This window comes from Pteronotus mesoamericanus, unplaced genomic scaffold (assembly GCF_021234165.1).
Source record: "Pteronotus mesoamericanus isolate MK-2021 breed Mesoamerican mustached bat unplaced genomic scaffold, CSHL_Meso_final contig_74, whole genome shotgun sequence".
Lineage (NCBI taxonomy): Eukaryota > Metazoa > Chordata > Mammalia > Chiroptera > Mormoopidae > Pteronotus > Pteronotus mesoamericanus.
Window position 1 is genome coordinate 11,304,767 of NW_026555247.1, and position 14,638 is coordinate 11,319,404.

General features: G+C 38.3%; 1 pseudogene; it reads left to right on the plus strand.

Moving 5' to 3' along the window:
• The window catches only part of LOC129078816 (succinate dehydrogenase [ubiquinone] iron-sulfur subunit, mitochondrial-like), a 173,098-nt pseudogene that overhangs the window by 68,505 nt on the left and 89,955 nt on the right, over window positions 1-14,638 (plus strand).

Consider the following 14,638-nt stretch of genomic DNA (forward strand, 5'->3'; position numbering starts at 1 on the left):
CAATATTTCACCTTTCTTTGAGTTCATCAGACTGACCCAAAACTGTCACTTAAGATTGAGAAGATTTCTATGCCCAAGAGTGCAGATAAGGTTGTTTGGTCAAAGCTAAAAAAAATCCTTCTTGGCAATGATATTTTAATTTAGTCAAATTCATTGAACATCTGTTGCTTTTTAGGTTTCTTTCTAGGTTGTATAGGGTTTAAAAAATGCACAATCTAAGGTCCTATAATCAAGAAACCCACAATAACAAAGCTCTTCTTCAATATGCTATCTTCTATATATTTTAACTCACAGATAAAAAGAATGAGTCAAAGGAAGCACCATTAGATCTTACTAAGTTGCAATTCCCAAGAGATTCCTTTCTTTATCAGTTATCAGCTCTGATGCACTGCCTGCCTGTTATAACTGACCTTGGAACCTTGATGGTAGATTACTTCATACAGCATTCTGAGTCATTAATCCCTCTTTTTCCTTCTCAAGGCATTTTCCCTTCACCTCACTTCCTCCTCCCTAAATCCTGAGTTGCATTTCCCTTCTCTGGGTTCTCTCAGTGTCCTGCAATCTTCATTTTTAGTTCCTGTGTTATACTGTAGTGTCCTTATTGGTTTGCTTTTATAGCTTACAGACTGGACTATGAGCTGTAGGAGGGCAGGGACTATTGGGAAACACCCTGCCTGGTTTCAGGGACTGTAGCTCTGCCGACAGGCCAGAGGGCCCCAAAGCCCTTGGGAAAACAGGCCACTGAGGAGACAGAACTTGTCCCTCTGTGCCCCTGCCTCCCTCATATCACCCTGCATGGCCCCGTGGTGGTTGGTTGCTGATGATGGATAAGTTATCTCACGAGGAGAGACGACCTGAGACAGACATTGGCCAGTATGGGAAGCAGGAGAAGGACTTGGGGAACATGGAGAAAGGGAAAAAAGTCACCCCTCAGCTTGGCTTGGACATGGCCAGAGTCCTCATTCTCTCTGAAAGAAGTCTCCTTATCTCTTGGTTGCTCTTTCCAGCCTGCCGGCTCAGGCTTGAAACAATACTAAAGTCAGGGACAGCCCTAAACTGGATCAAGTAGTTCTGGGGGACAATAAGGCCTAGAAATAAGTTCCTGTAAGCATGCTTTGTTCTTCCCTCAAAAGCTATGAAAACTGGCTCATACTGGGAAGATTTCACAGACACTGGTCTGAGGCAGATCTCTTGTGTTCCTTCAGTTGTTATCTATAATCTCTATTTGTTTTCTGTAAACATAGCCTTTGGACAGTGGTCCATGAGCTTTGTTCTATACCCTTGTGTATATGGTTCTCAATAAAAGCCTTTGGACATGGGGAGTTGGGACCTTTTCCCCTAGAAGGAAGAATCATGTCCCCTCTCTTGGCAAACAAAGAAGTGTTTGTGATGATTCATGTTTATTCCCTCCATCCATGAGAACCCCGGGATGGATTCAGAGCCACACTCCCTCCTCAGCTGACTCGAGACAGTAACCCTCAGATCCAGGAGCACCCTGAGCTCCCCGCAACATGTCGACTCCCTGCAACAAGGGACTGTGTCTTGTGTGTCTGTCTCTTTGGCATTTGAAACTGACTAAATTGAGGAAAGTGTTCAATTAATGTGTATTGAATAGATGATGTCAATAGTGGTACCAAATGAGTGAAATTGAACCCCCTTGATGGACAAGGCTTAACTAGGCAGGTGTGTTCTACCTTTTACAGGTGTAGGCCACACTGGAAGATGGGGTGGACCACATGTTAACCATATTGTGACACATAATCACAAAAAAAACCCTCATAATGTTTTAAGTAAATTTACAATTTTGTGTTGGGCTGCATTCATAGCCATCCTGGGCAGCATTGTGGTCTGCTGGCGCAGGTTGAACACCCCTGGAAAAAATTCAGTATTCTTTTTTTAAGATTTTATTTATATTTATTTTTAGAGAGAGGGGAAGGGAAGGAAAGGGAGAGTGAGAGAAACATCAATGTGAGAGAGAAACATCAATCAATTACTTCTTGTGCATGCCCTGATGGGGGACCTTATCTGCAACTCAGGCATGTGCCCTGACCAGGAATCGAACTGGCAACATTTTGCTTTGCGAGATGATCCCCAACTAACTGGGCCACACCAGTTAGGGAAGAATTCAATATTCTTAACTGGCCATCGGTCTTCACAATTTTAGTCCTGTAGTTTAAAACTCTCCCAAGCCGTGGGCAAATATTTTCATTAGCATTGATACAAATGGGAAGCAAGTTAATGTATGCTAAACCAACATGGCCAGATGACTTACTCAGATTTCATTCATGTATCAGAGTATTTATGTCAAAAGTAGTTATGGGAGAATGGCACAATTTATGAATATTTTGTGCAACCAATAAGCACCCAAGCAAAACAATGTAACAGTCATATATTAATGTTAATCATATGTCAGTAAGTGTTATCATCAAATTTGAAGTACTCATTCTTGAAATGAAAAAATATGAGACTATATAGCAATCTTGATATATTTTGTGTTTTTTTTTTGTTTAGTATTAAAATAAACACACACTCATATCTCTATACTAGGTAAGCTATCTTGTTTATAGGTTAAGAAACATTTTTAAAATCAAATCTGCTCCATTATTCTGTGCCTCTGATTAAATGCTAAGATGATTTGGAATAAAACTCAACAACAACAAAAAATCAGTCTGTGTCTCTGTGAGCATATAGAAATTTACATAATGATAGGCCTTAGATAAAAAAAGTGATGGTGTCACAAACTTTGACTAAATGGATCTATTTAGTTTAAAAATCAGTATATGGGGAAAGCATTTTTGCTAAAAGAGAGAAAATACTCAACTTGGAAGTCATTCAGTCTTTGATATGGCTAACTTTTAAAACATTCAAGTTTACTTTAACTATTTATTAGTTGGCAGACCTCATTCAGTTTTAGTCCCAGCTTTGCCATCGATTACTTATTTAAACTTGTCAAATGATAGCTGCTTTTTTTTTTTTTTTGGACTTCAATCTTTTTATGTGGGAAATGAAAGGTCTGGCAAACTGAATCCAAAGATCCCTTTCATCTCTAACATTTCACTATATTCTTTTATTTTCAGAAATACTTAAATTTAATGGAATGAAGTGAGGTTCAAGCAAATATTGCTGGTCTAAGTTTCCCTTCAGCCTCCCTTCGTGAAGAGCAAAGATAGCTCGATTGCCCTCTTTCTTCCATTACCCAAGTCCAATCTCTTCCTTTCCCTCTCTCTCTGCACTTTCCCCCACTTTCACTTTTGTTTTACGTGATGAGCAGAGCAGAATAAAAGTTTAAAAGTTAGCTATATCAAAGATTGAATGACTTCCAAGTTGAGTATTTTCTCTCTTTTAGCAAAAATGCTTTCCCCATATACTGATTTTTAAACTAAATAGATCCATTTAGTCAAGGTTTGTGACACCATCACTTTTTTTTTATCTAAGGCCTATCATTATGTAAATTTCTATACGCTCACAGAGACACAGACTGATTTTTTGTTGTTGTTGTTGAGTTTATCCCCAACATATGCCACTTTGGCATATGAGTCATTTTGAGATGAATACAATCAAGACTCTCAGCAGATTTAAATTTAATTTTTTAATCTCTCCCTTAAGATCCTAAAAGAATTTAAGTAACAGGGACTGGACTAGAAAGAGAGTACCAGAAATATCTTCTTATTTGATTGACCTACCTCTGAGCCAGGACAAACATCTAATTACCAAATATCTACTCTTTTTATTTTCCTCTGAATTGCCCTCCCCACCTTTGAATACCTAGGTCCTATCCCATTCCTTAGCTCAGGATGGCAGGTAAGCCTCAATTGCGCTACATATACTTGAGTCTCATATCTATGGGGTCCCTATATACATAATTTAATTTGTTTTTCTCCTGTTAATCTGTATTATGTCAATATAATTATTAAAACCACCAAAAGAACTATAGGGGTAGGGAAAAAATTGTTGCCTCCCCTCTGGTGGGGAAAAGAAGGCTCCACTCCACAAGCTGCAAATGACAGGAATATCCACTGAGACTCAGGTTTCAGTTAATCAGGGTTCCACAAAAAGATAAATGTTGTAAGAGTGTTTTGTAATAGAATTGGGTTCTCGAGGGCACAACTTAAAGAGCTGAGAGAGAGTGAAAATAAAAAGTGGATCTATATGTGGATTTGGTGAGAAATGTAATGTCTAAATAAGACAATAAGTGATTTAATTGGTGCACATTTTAAGAGAAACCTGAAGAGAACAGAACTGAATGGCATAAAAACTATTTTAGTGTAATTGAAACAACAGGGTTTAGAAACTAGGCAAACCCGAGCTGGATACTGTTTTATGTCTATAAAACACAGGCTAGTTGTTCAACCTTATGAGCCACAGTTTTCTTCTCTGTGAAATTTCATTAATTTTAATTGGTTAGGGGAACTCAATCATATTTTATACATAAACACTTAACAGAGTACCTATCATATTTTAAATTATTAAACATTTTCTGAAAGCAAATCTTATTGCAGTTGTCATCATAATAGTCAGGCCAGTGCCTTGCAATTTTCCTCACTGTGAAAGGAGGATCTTAGGGTATATTATCATTTTTAGAAATAAAATTTGATGCTTTTTCAATTCAGTGTGGCTCAATGCCCCTAGCAGTAGTCTTTCTGCCAGATAGCCCACCTGTTTTCATATTATTTCTCAGTTTGGACTTCATTCTAATACATGTGTAAAGGAGGTTGACTGCTCTGGAAGGAGAGGCGGATCATTCAATCATTCATTTACCCGGTAGGTATTTATTGAGTGCCTATTATGCGCTAAGTACCCTGTTGTGTGTGAAGACACAATAGTAATTAAAACAATTTCTCTGGTCTCATGAATCTTAGAATCTAAAGTTGAAGAAAGGCAATCAAATCATCATATATGTAAAATTGATTTCGTGATTTCTGTAAAGATACATAATGCTTGGAGAATCTACAAGAGAGCTGGTATCATGTTAAGGAAGTCAGGGGTTGACTCCTGGAGGCTGAGGATGTAATGTTTGAGCTAAGATTTGAATTTCTAGGTAAAGACAGGAAGGAGTTTTAGTAAGAGAAAGCTGTATGTAGGTGGAGATGGCTCTCTTCCTGGGCCAGGCCCCCTATCTAAATTCTTCTAGATCGTTAAGAGAAAAGTAAAAAAATAAAATAAATTTAAATCTGTTGATTCTTGATTGTCTTCAGCTCAAAATGATTCACATGCCAAAGCGACATATGCTGGGGTGACACCTTCTAGGGAAGGAGCATGGAATTATGACAAATTGACTGACAAGCAAAGTAACTGAAAGTTATGAGATAAAAGATAAGATGAGGCAAGAAGAAGATATTGGAATAAGATCCACTTTATCCTAAGAGCATTAAAAAAACATTTTAATCCGGGGTAGAGGATTATGTCTTCTGGCTTCATTGTGCAGAATTGAAGTGGAGCCCAGGTAGGCAAAAACAAGCCACTCTGAAGGCTATTTAATAGCAGAGATGGCAACTGATAGATGGGTGGTGAAAATGGAGATGGACATGGTACCAATCATGGAAATTAGAGACTGACACCCCTTTGGAAGAACCAGGAAGAGTTGTTAAAGAGGCAACTGCATCTACAAATTTGGACCTCGGGAAGCAGGACTGGGATGGTGATAAAAATGTATGAGTCATCCCTGAGTCAGTGCTAATGATCCTGGCCAGGGACCAGCCTGGAACAAGCCTGCCTCAGTCCGGCCTGTAGTGTGTGGGTTCTTGACTTCATGTAGGGAAGATTTCACACTACAAGTCCAGGTGACTTTAAGAGTATGTTTATTAAAGCTGGGGACAGTGACACAAAGGAAGGACTAAGCGTAGAAGAAGTAACAGGGGAGTGAGAGGGGAGAGCCTAGACTGTGTTCTGCTTTGGCTCCCTAGAAAAGTTATAGGAAAGGAGTGAGCCAAGGCAAGGCTGCTATTAGCTCACTGAGAAGTGAATGTCACGGAGACAGAATTGAGCCAAGGCGGGGTTGCTTTTAGCTCACTGGGAGATCAAAGCAAAAGGGGCCTTGGAGACAGAATTGGGGGTAAGCCCAGGTCAAGCTGCCCCCTGCTCCTCTGGCTTCAAGTCTCCTGGGAACTCTTAGAGTTTGGGAGGAAATACAATGTTTATGCCTGTGTAGGCACATGGGCTTGCTCTAGAGCAAGCTGGCCTGAGTCTTTGTCCTGAGGGTGTTTTGTCTTTCTTACGCAGATGAAAATCTTAAGGCAGAGTTTCAGCATAGTATTTATTAGTATTCCAGGTGCATTTTTAATGTGCTGATGGTTCAAAATGAGGAAACACGGGGAGAATTAGATTATTTTTTGTCTGTTAATATCGTTTTACTTTTATCTTGGGTCTTTCTCTCTTTTAATGGGTTTTTTGCTATTTGTTCCCCTGACTTCATCTCTCCTTGAGTTTAGTTGGCACAAATGGCATTAATTAGGTGCTTGTTTTCTGTTTCACAGACCAGAGAAATTTAAGCTATGTATTCTTTGGTTAGGGAGGAGAAGTATAAACCATTTGATCTCAAATATCCTTAGTTAGAAGTGATAAGGTTTTGTGATTCACCAGCTGGCTGTATGTTGCTCAAATTGCTTGGCTTTTGTTTAATTTTCTTGTCTCAGTTTCCCTACTCCATTTGCCCAGAAATTTTCCTAACTTCTTACTATTGTGTCACAGTACTTGAAGTCATATGTTTGAATAAAAATGAATAATGGGGAGTATAGAGTAAGAAAAGGTGAGATTGACTAAGAGATAGGAGGAAAAACCAAAAGAATATTTATGAACTTGCCTATCAATATCAAATAGCCATTTGAATACTTTCACTGATTAAGTTTGACATAATTACTATGAAACCAGCTAAGAGAGAAATAGCAAGTTTACTATAGAAAGTTTTTATCTAAAGAAACAACTTATTGGTTGCCTTGTGTTCACAACTATTTAGAAAACCTGAATAATGTAATGAGACACCTGTAATTCTTTTGACGTAACTAAAAACTTTGAAATTCAAGATAAGATTTTGTTAGCAAAAGTGTATTTACTGTAATTCTTTCCTTATTGTTATCTGCATATTTCCGTGCTTTATTGTAAATGTGTTTCTTTTAATGCATTTATTATTTATTTACACTTTAGCATATTAGATATACTAATGAACTTATGCAAAAAGATTTTATCTTATACTTTATGACTAATTGAAATCTTACATTCTTGGGGGAATTTGGCTAATAAATGTATTTTTTACCAATGAATGGGAGAGCCTTAGTGGATGAATTTTTAAGAGGGAATACTTTGAGACTGTGTAAATATGATGTTTATTTTCAACTCCATCTCCTTCCACCAATTTGGCAGCTATTAATAATCCTTGTATGAATTAATTTTTAGTAAATTGGTCCTTGATGGGGGGTTACCGCATCTGGCACAGAGTCCCCCTCGTGTCACCATGGATAGAGGAAAATAAAATAAGCCATTCCAGACACTTCTTGGTCTACCAGGGAAAGAGGGTGGCAATTCCTCTAGTGGAGAATGCCCCAAGCCCTTCTCTTCTCTTGAAGTGTCTTTTATTGAGAAGATATGCTCAAGGGTATACAGTGTGCATGCAAAGCTCATCAATCAATGTCAAAAAGCTATGATTGAAGGAATACAGAAACTTGCCTCAGATCAGGGTCTGGTATACAGGGTGTCACCCATTCAACACTGAAACCTGGGAAACTGATCACATTAAATGCTCAACCCCAACCATCAGTACTCATTGACTTGAGGGCATTCTTAGCAAAGTAAGTTTCATAGGATTTAATGCATTTCTTTTCCAGGCCTAATTGTCCCCAGGAATCACCTGATCCAGTTTAGGGCTGTATATGCCTTTAATATTGTTTTACTTACCCAGTCAGGTGGTGGGTAAAGCAGTCAAGAGATAAGACTTCTTTCAAATAGAATGAGGACTCTGGCTATGACAAAGCTGAGGGGTGAGGGTCTTTTGCCCCTTTTCATGGCCCCCAAGTCCTTCCCTGGTGGCCCCCATGTGACTTTGCCTGTGTTAGGTTGCCCAGGCCATCAAGGGGTCTTACATGTCATTGACTAACCAGCCATCCTCCGGTAACAAGCAAGGTGATGTGAGGGAGGCAGGAGCTGTACCCCTGCCAGAGGGACAGGTTTTGTCTCCCCAGTGGCCTATTTCCCCAAGGCCTCCTTGCTGAGCTCCAGCCTTGGGGCCCTCTCACCTGTTGGCGAGGATGCAGTCCCTGAAACTAGGTGGGATGATTCCCAACAGGTCCCAAATGATGATTTTTTTTAACTTCATTATTTCTTTTATATTTATATTTATATTTATATTTGCCACTCTGTTCTTAGGAATTAGATTGTAAACCATTGCTGCCTTTATTTACTTTAGTGTATGTTCATGTATTTCTCAAATTTAGTCAGTGAGAGCCTCTTCAAGCTGTCTTCTATTTCCTTTTACCTTGTCTTCATATAGATGTTTTAGTATACTTGATTATTTTCTAATTCATGTATCTTCTCTGATATGGTCCTAAATTCAGTCATTTCTTCAAAGATCTCTGTTTTATTCCTTTGGGTAGGGAATGGAATTTAGATACCAAAATATAGACACTAGGTATGTTTGTAAGGCAAACATCTTTTATTAAGATTTCATTTATTTGTTTCTTGAGAGAGGGAAAGAGAGAGAGAGAGGGGGAGAGAGAAAAAGAGGGAGAGGAACATTAGTCAGTTGTTTCTCTTATGTGCCCCAACCAGGATGAACATACAACCCAGGCACGTGTCCTGACCCAGATTTGAATCAGTGGCCTTTTGCTTTGTGGGACAGCATCTAACCAACTGAGCTACAACTAGACAGGGCAGTGAACATCTTTTAAACAAAATTCTAATGCCAATCTCTGTTTTAGTTTTTGACACACAAAAAAGTAACTAACCAAAAAACAGAAAAACAAAAATCCCAAGTCTTGCATTGAGCTGATAACAAATGGTAGAATTTAGGTAAAAAATTATACAACACTGCCTGCAAATGTTACAGTACATTCATTATTATAATTAAGTACATCAAAAAGTTATCAGGATTGAACTAATTCTTACAAAGATTAAACTCATTTTCAACTTACATTTGGTTAGTTAGACTTTGAAATACATAATTAGAATGTTAAGACTTTGAAAACTGAGTTCCTTCTCATCTTAAAAGAATTAAAACAATGTTAGATAAATTTAAATTTTTATTAAACATTAGAAATATTTTTTCTAAGAATCTAAGTTTCTTTCCAAGGCATGAACTAATTATACCATTTAAAATTAATAGCTTGGTTATACACATCCTTTGTTAATAATTAGATGTTTAAGTGGGTGTAAAATGTGAACATGATTTTACTAAGAACTTCACTGTCTTAGACTCAAGTTAACCTTTGCACTAAGATGAAAACATTGCTTAGTTCATGAGAGTTGAATTAAATAAATCCCAAGTTAGATTGTGATTACATTCATGTGAAATTAAAAACACCTATATTAAAGAGGAATATTTTGTGATAAACTGTCACTCTCCATCTCTTAATATACTGAATTTACCAAATATTTATTGTGGTAAGTACTTAGCAGTACCTGATATTATTCAGTGATTTTGTATATTTGTTTATTTCCTTTATCCTCCATTAAAATGTATGTTTCAGAAGGATGGGATTTTGTTTTTTCTCCAGCACCTAAATAATGCCTGACTAACAGTAGCTTTTGGACATAGTTGTTAAATTAGTGGATCAAACATAATAGAAGGAAGGTAAGTACAAAGTGGATTGACATTTTCTGTTGGAAAGAATGTTATTGGAAACTGTATAATGGGACATCTGGAAAACCAAAAAGAAATTAAGTGAGTGGGATGGGCGTGTGGGGAGAAATAGGTCAAGATATGAAGTTTGAGACAAATAGGTCAGGATATGTATCAAGATAAAGTAATACCCAAGTTCCTATTTTTATCATATTCTCAAGTGAAATGTTTATATAGCTAAAAGAGTAAAGGTTTCCACTTTTGTGTTAGATTGCTTTTTATCTTAGATAAGTAAAGATTTAAACTATAATTAGAAGTGGAGTGAAATTAATGTGTGAGCATGAAACCACTAAGTAGTTAAGGGAATTCTGACCCACAAGTGGAGATCAAATTTAAAAAAAAGAAGAGTAACAGGTTACAACATTACAGTGTTACACATGCTACTATAGTATTATGTGGTCTTTTTACACGCAAAAGGAAAAAGAACATCATTTATATAGGTAGCACTGTATATACATTCTCACTTAATCTTCACAATGACCCTCATGACATTGGTTTTATTATGTCCTTTTATACAGCTTACATGATTTGTCTGTACACATGCCTAGTCACCATGTCCAATTTAAAGGCAGCAATAATTACAATATTTCACTCTCACTGTTTCTGAACTGAAGGGATTTGTTTGCCTGAGTGCATCAAAGCCCAATAAAAAGTAAACAGGATTTTGCAGGAAAGAAAGTATAGGTTTATTTAAGGAAGTGGCACCAAGCCCAGAGATAGAGGTGTCACTTAGCTCCCAGGTGGGCTGCAGGAGATAGATTGTATAGGGGAAAAAATCACTAGATATGGTGGCTAAGGAAGTAGGAGTCCTGGGCTTACTGATTCATTGAGGCCAGAGAAGGGAGTAGTTTGACCATTGTGTCAGGTGCTGATGTCAGCCATGGTGTCAGTCTCTCTGGTTTCTTGCGTGTGTGATCAGTGAGGTCATTCTCCTTTTATGGGCCTGGGGCTGAAATACAACTGAGGTCAAGATGTTATCTTTAATTTGAAGGAAACTCTGTTCCCTTAATCAACAGACATAAGGCCTTATTCTTAAAACAGTTTGAAGCTCACCAGTACCAGATGTCTTAGGGCTTAATGATTAAGGGAGTGGGTATGGTATGTGCAAAGGTGGAAGGGTCTGGTTGAAAGGAGGCAAGTGAGTCATGGTGCCATTAAACTGGGCAATGTCTTGACTTCATAAAAAAAATCCTATTAAAGAAATGAAGTTCCTATGCAGTTACATTATTAAACTTCTGTCTTTTTCCAGAAGGCTGGTATCTGTACTTCAATGATTTTGAACATACTACTTTCTTTAACTGGACACGCTTTTCATATTCCTGTTTTTGGTTTGTTTGTTTGTTTTTAATCTGGTGACATCTGAGAAGTATGCAATGTAATCAGAGTATCAGTGTCTTTCAGATATTACAAATTAGAAATCATAGCAGACATCCAAACAAGTCATCCATAAAAGGGGGAAAGAGAAAACAAATATCTAAGTTCACAAAGTTCAGAGACCAGGAGGAGAATACATGAGGGAGCTTTCAAAGGAAGCTGTTCAAAATAACAGGTCTGGTTTTTTATAAGTTGTCTTTGACCTATAAAAATAGATCTGAAATAAAACAACTAATAGACCCAACAGTAGCCTAGTATGGACCAGAACAAGTTTAATCAAAAGAGGGAAGCCCAATCATTACAGCCAACTCTCAGCCTCCCTGCCAATGAGGGAGGAGGGAACTGAGACAGGGTGAAAACTGTGTCTGGCTGAGTTTACCAGGGTGAAATTAAACTTTTCAAACACTTAAGTGAGAGAGAAAGGATTTACAAATCCTTTGCTTATGTGTGAAGTTCTTTCTTTATTAATAAGGCATACAATACATGGAATACCATCTTTTTTTCATCAAAATGGCTATCTCCCAAAATATTCAGTAGATTCATGGTCAAGTTGGTGGCATAGGTAAACACAGCTTGCCTATTTGCACAACCACATCAAAATTTCAATTATAATATAGAACAACCATTGCTCAGAACTGTCAGAAATTGATTTGAATGGAGGTCTGACAGCTATGGAATTAAAGAAACCACATCCATCCAGACTGGTAGGAGAAGTACAGATGCAAAACAGGCTGGCCCCATGTCCATGTGTGGTGGATAGAACTTCGAGAGCAATATCTCAGGAGTGAGCTGTCCCAACCTTACATCAGGCCACCCAACCCAGCGAGATAAATGCCCATAACTTCTGGCTGCAAAAACCAGTTGGGATTGAGTCAGTGGAAGAATTCTGGAGTCCTAAGCGGTTCCTTTTAAAGTACCACACACAGACTTACTCAGACTCACACTCTGAGCTTCAACTGGGATAGCAGCTTGAAAAGCACCAATGATATACATAGAAAAACTGAAGTGTCTGGCATCAATGCAAGAGCTGGGGAACAGCTTTTTATCAGACAGAAAGGCGAGCAGAGGCCATTGTCCATTTCCTGAACACTCCCTCAACAGAACCACAGAGGCAGTAGGCTGGTGCCGTATCTGAGACTCCATCAACCTAGCTAATACAATTTGCCCTGCCTTGAAGATCCCCAGAGACTCTATCCCACCCAACTTACAGGCCACGCAAGCTGCTTTTCCATAGAAATGTCTGGTCTTGGCTCATATTTCAGAACTTCCTAAATCCTTTCAAATAAACAACAGCTAGGCTTAAAGAGCCCTAAGCCCCTGTACCTCTTGCTGCATGGCCCCAGGACCAGGACTAGCAGCAGCCAGCCTAGATTCACAGCTTGGCTTTGCCTGGGATTCTCCAAGTCCAATATAAGTAGTAGCCATCTCAGATTGCTTTACAGCTCAGGCAAGCGAGGCCTGAGCAGGACACAGGTAGGAGCTGGGCGTGGCCTGCACCACCCAGGAAACCCAAGAGCCAGCATACCCAGGGCATAGCTACAGACCACATTGGTGCATCACCACCCTGTCTACACACAGCTGATCCTCCATGGATGGTGGAGGGCTGTGATCAGTGGTCACAGCCAGTCCTTGCAGCAGACTCGCCTGGGTAAATCCCTCCAACTGACATGCAAATAGCAATTAAGGCTCAACTACAAGAGGTGGGTGTACTCGGATGATAAGAAGGTTGCGCCTTGAGTATCCAGCTTGGGACAGGGGAGGTTGTGCAACTAGACCATACTGGACACCTACTACAAGTGCCATGCTACCAAGACAAGGAGTCATAACAGCTCTACCTAATACATAGAAACAAGCACACTGAGGGTGACAAAATGAGGAGACAAAGAAACATGGTTCAAATGAAAAAACAGATCAAAACTCCAGAAAAAGAATGAAACAAAATGGAAATAAGCAATCTATCAGATGCAGAGTTCAAAACACTGGTTATAAGGATGCTCAAGAAACTTAGTGAGAACCTCAATAGCATAAAAAAGATCCAGTCAGAAATAAAGGATACACTAATTGAAATCAAAAGCAATTTATAGGGAAACAACAGTAAAGTGGATAAATCTGAGAATCAAATCAATGATTTGAAACATAAGGAAGCAAAAAACAACCAATCAGAACAACAAGAAGTAAAAAGAATAAAAAAATAAGTGAAGATATTTTAAGGAGTCTCTGGGACAAATTCAGGCATTCCAACATTCACATCATAAGGGTGCCAAAAGGAAAGGAGAAAGAGCAAGAAATTGGGAATCTATTTGAAAAAAAATAATGAAAGAAAACTTCCTTAATTTGGTGAAGGAAATAGACAAGCAAGTCTGGGAAGCACAAAGGGTCTCAAACAAGATAGATGCAAATAGGTGCAATCCAAGATACATCGTAATTAAAATGCCAAAAGTTAAAGATAAAGAGTGAATCTTAAAAACAGTAAGAGAAAAGCAGTTAGTTCAACAGGGTAATTCCTGTAAGACTGTCAGCTGATTTCTCAAAAGAAACTTTACAAGCTAGAAAGGATTTGCAAGAAATATTTAAAGTCATGAAAAGCAGGGACCAACAGCCAAGATAGCTCTACCCAGCAAAGATAGTGCTTTTCCAAACAAGTCATCCATAACTTTGATTCCATTCAGACAAGTGTTTGATAGAATCAAAGGGCCAATAAAAAGCTTCCCAGAGGGGGAAAAAATATAGGAGTTCATCATTACCAAACCATTATTATATGAAATGTTAAAGGGACTTATTTAAGGAAAAGAAGATCAAAACTATGAAAAATAAAATGGCAATAAATGCATATGTATCAACAACTTAATCTAAAAAACTAACAAACAAGAAGAGCAGAGACAAAATCATGAATATGAAGACCATTTTGATGGTTGCCAGGTGGGAGGGTGGTGTAAGGAAATGGGTGAAGAGGTGAAGGGATTAAGAAGTACAAACAGGTAGTTACAGAATAACCATGGGGATGTAAATTACAGTATAGGAAATAGAGTAGCCAAAGAACCTACACCTGACCCATGGACATGAACAAGGGTAGGATGATTGCCTGAGGGAGTGGGGGATGCTGGGTGGAGGGGAGTGAAGGGGGGACAGTTTGGACAACTGTAATAGCATAATAAATTATAATTTAAAAAATGACTACATTCCTTCAGGGATACTTATGGAGGTAGAAAACTATAAACTCTCTCTTTGTAAAGGCATCTCTCTTTCATATTATTGCTGTCCCTTAAATGCCACAAATGCCTCCGTCATGGTGTTTATGGAATTGTACTGCAATTATGTATTTGTATGTCTTGAGATAGCAAGACATCACCTTATTCGCTTTTTTTTTTTTAACTCTAAGGCTTAGCAGAATGCTTGGTACATAGAAAGTATTCGATGTACTTTTGCCTAATCAATGAA